The sequence below is a fragment of the Zootermopsis nevadensis genome, unplaced genomic scaffold (assembly GCF_977971745.1).
Source record: "Zootermopsis nevadensis isolate Lab colony 2312 unplaced genomic scaffold, Znev_1.0 Znev_ptg000029l, whole genome shotgun sequence".
Taxonomy (NCBI): domain Eukaryota; kingdom Metazoa; phylum Arthropoda; class Insecta; order Blattodea; family Termopsidae; genus Zootermopsis; species Zootermopsis nevadensis.
Window position 1 is genome coordinate 15,565,696 of NW_028259161.1, and position 3,985 is coordinate 15,569,680.

The 3,985-nt window shown below is 38.9% G+C and overlaps 1 pseudogene across 1 annotated transcript; it reads left to right on the forward strand.

The window, feature by feature from the left end:
• The first annotated feature begins 211 nt into the window (after positions 1-211).
• On the forward strand, positions 212-3,677 carry LOC147872287 (polyubiquitin-C-like; annotated as a pseudogene). The gene is made up of 3 exons (XR_015537671.1): positions 212-314; positions 1,441-1,631; positions 2,414-3,677. The product of XR_015537671.1 is annotated as a polyubiquitin-C-like (transcript).
• The last annotated feature ends 308 nt before the right edge of the window (positions 3,678-3,985 follow it).

Below are 3,985 nucleotides of genomic sequence, written 5' to 3' on the forward strand. Positions count from 1 at the left end.
AAATCCCTGTTTGAATGGTCGAGGCTCCCGCCACGACGAAACCCCGTTAGCGTTAGCAAAATTTCCGTTCTTATATTACGACCGTTTACCATTTCCAGCAATGCGTCTTGTGCGCAGGAATGGTTTCACCTAGGTAGGGACGATGCTTGCGCTTGCGCAGGCCTCTGCCCTCAGTTAGCTTCTTTGGTTGGTTGGTTGGTTGGCTTATTATCATTATTGCGGAAAGAGCTGAGCTGTGAATCACTTGTAGAAGAAGTGCGTCGTACACTAGATAATTTTGTGCTGTGGTAACTTACAATTGAACAAAGTTTGAGGTAAGGGATATTCTTTATTAATAATATTATTATTGTTATCATTATTATGCAAAACTAGTAACATAACCTAAAAATTCCTATACTTTCTTCCTAAAGACGGAGTTTCATCCCTCATGTCGTGTTCTACATTGATTATACTGGTATGATTCTTTCACCATGGGCCTCTTTCTTTCCCAAATTACAGTTCTTGCTGCTGTGCTATAATCTAACACCTTGACAAATTCAGTAAATGTTTCTACAAAATGCTGTAACTTAAGGGTCCAACAAAAATTTTCATATACATTCAAAAATAAGTGCATAAGGTCATTTCCTGTAAGTAGAAAATTTGAATTTACGTAGCCTTGCAAACATGTTATAGAACTGTACATGTGAAAATGCACTTGTGTTCTCTCCTAATCTCTTTGACATTCCTACATCTGTTTTTCACATCATCCTTTGCCTCATTCTTGCTTATGTTGCTAACACGTTAAGTTCATGATTATGGTCTTAGTAGGTGTGTAATTTCCAAACATTGTAGGTAAGGCTTTACTTTTGACGTAAATACGTCGATACGGAAGGATCATTCGGCAAAAAAGTGAAAGGAAAACTTGTAAGATCCATATCAACAATGTGTAAATGTAGACCAACAACAATGGCCAGCTTGCATTGTGTCATCTGTTTACTAGGTATTGTTGTGTTACATTATTGCCGTCAACAATCCGCTTTCGTAACAAGATGGATGACATTGAAGATAACATTACATTACATTCCCCCGAAGTCAAGTGTTTTAACCCCCATTCGGGGGGGGGGTTAGTTTAGTTTCTTACTCAATATTTTATATTTGGTTGCTTTTCAAACACTAGAGAAAGCGCTCCGAAAGGTGCGCGTTGCTCTAGTAATTTAGAAACACAGACGTATTTGCGTCAAATTCTCCGGAACTGTGGTTTCACTGTCAACTTCTTTATACCTCTAAAAATTTAAATATCTTGGTATCAATGGGAGATTTACAAGTGTATGTTTAATTTATCCTTAATAGATTTATATAATGATCCATTCTTGAGGTTTCTGGACAAGGGATTACTGTACTTACATATCTGTTTTTATACCTTTGGAGAAGTTGTACAATTAGTGAATTTTGTATTGACAGGATGCAAATCTTTGTGAAGACTCTCACTGGAAAAACCATTACCCTTGAAGTTGAACCGTCTGACACCATTGAAAACGTGAAACGGAAACTTCAGGACAAGGACGGAATTCCTCCTGATCAACAACGTTTAATTTTTGCAGGAAAGCAGTTGGAAGATGGTCGTACACTCTCTGACTACAATATACAGAAAGGTGAAAGAGGGTTACTATATAAGAAATTTGTCTGCATTACATAAGTTTCCACCACTTATAAGTTACAGACCCTAGGAACTTGAAATTTCTGTAAAAATCAACTACTGTGCTGGTGAAAAAAGGTGGTAAGAGTTGAGGGGCATTGTTAAGTTCACTGCACAGATGATATTGTTTTCACATTCCCATTTACTCATTTGTTCTTTGCCTTTCTTCGGAGAGTTGGTGTTAAAATTCCTGCATGCACATTCACTCATTTGTGCACTAGCAGTCAGGACAATTGTTGGATTTCGTGGAGGTTGATCCACAGAAAGGAAAAATGTTTCGTACTTAAGGGCGACACAAAACAGAATGACATTTATGACAAAATTAAGAACAGATTAAATTCACAGAATACTTGCTATCATTTAGCCAAAATCGAATTTTCTCCCATCTCAAATATAAAAACTAAAGATTAAAACAAAAGAAATATTCTGCCAGTTGTACTGTATGGCTGTGAAATTCGGTTTTCACTTTGAGGGCGGATCATAGATTAAGGGTCTTTGAGAAAGACTTGAGAAAGATATTTGGACCTAAAAGGCAGGTAGACATCATGAAGAAAATTTCGTAATAATGAGCCCAAATGATCTGCTTCACATCTTTCTGAATTATTTAATGATTGGGAGGTCTTCCACTTGTATGATAGCTTTTTTGTTGAAGTATCTTTGTGAAAGCATTTATAATCTCTGTTATACTGATAGAATATCACATATGGATTAGAGTGACATGTTTTGTTTTGTATATAGAATCCACTCTCCACTTGGTACTGCGTCTGCGTGGTGGAATGCAGATTTTCGTGAAGACCCTGACAGGGAAGACCATCACTCTGGAGGTAGAGCCAGCTGATACCATTGAGAATCTAAAGAAAAAGCTGCAGGACAAGGAAGGTATCCCCCCTGACCAGCAGCGACTTATCTTTGCTGGCAAGCAATTGGAAGATGGCCGCACCTTATCAGATTACAACATCCAGAAAGAATCCACCCTCCACTTGGTATTGCGTCTGCGTGGTGGTATGCAGATTTTTGTGAAGACCCTGACAGGGAAGACCATCACTCTGGAGGTAGAGCCAGCTGATACCATTGAGAATCTAAAGAAAAAGCTGCAGGACAAGGAAGGTATCCCCCCTGAGCAGCAGCGACTTATCTTTGCTGGCAAGCAATTGGAAGATGGCCGCACCTTATCAGATTACAACATCCAGAAAGAATCCACCCTCCACTTGGTATTGCGTCTGCGTGGTGGCATGCAGATTTTCGTGAAGACCCTGACAGGGAAGACCATCACTCTGGAGGTAGAGCCAGCTGATACCATTGAGAATCTAAAGAAAAAGCTGCAGGACAAAGACGGTATCCCCCCTGACCAGCAGCGACTTATATTTGCTGGCAAGCAATTGGAGGATGGCCGCACCTTATCAGATTACAACATCCAGAAAGAATCCACCCTCCACTTGGTACTGCGTCTGCGTGGTGGCATGCAGATTTTCGTGAAGACATTGACAGGGAAGACCATCACTCTGGAGGTAGAGCCAGCTGATACCATTGAGAATCTAAAGAAAAAGCTACAGGACAAGGAAGGTATCCCCCCTGACCAGCAGCGACTTCTCTTTGCTGGCAAGCAATTGCGAGGATGGCCGCACCTTATCAGATTACAACATCCAGAAAGGATCAACCCTGCACTTGGTTCTTCGCCTCCGAGGTGGTTTCTGAAGAGCCCACCTCAAACTTCAGAGCACCAGGATACATTTTTAATGTGTACCTGTTAAATAAGATGTGTCATTTCTTTTTATTAGCTGCTTGACTGAATTTGCTTTCAGTCATAATTTAGTTTCTCTTAATGAACAGAAGATTTGTAGAGATTGATTTAATAAATCTTAATACACTTAATAAATATCTTAATCAGTAAATATGTGCTTTGGTATTGTTAATCTGCATATAAACATGTTTTCTCTTTTGTATTAAAGGTTGTAAACATTCTCATAATCCTGCTGTTAATAAATCTTAACAATCAAACTAAGTACTTCACATTTTATTTTAATATTTGTGTTAACTATACAGGTACTCCATAGACTAAAAAGCACAGTAAGTACATCATATTGGGAATGGTAGTCTAAAATGTCTAATCTGTAACATACATAAAACTATGTGAAAAAGACATAACCTTGAAGATGGCTGTCTTCTGGATTGTTATGCTGTGTAATCTAGTAGAAGTTTTTCGATGTTTCAGGGGTCGTCACTGCCTCCATCATCAGAGCAGTGAGTGATGATGAGACAGCAAAGACCTCTGAAAAGTTGGTAAACTTTTACAAGACTACATGGTACAAC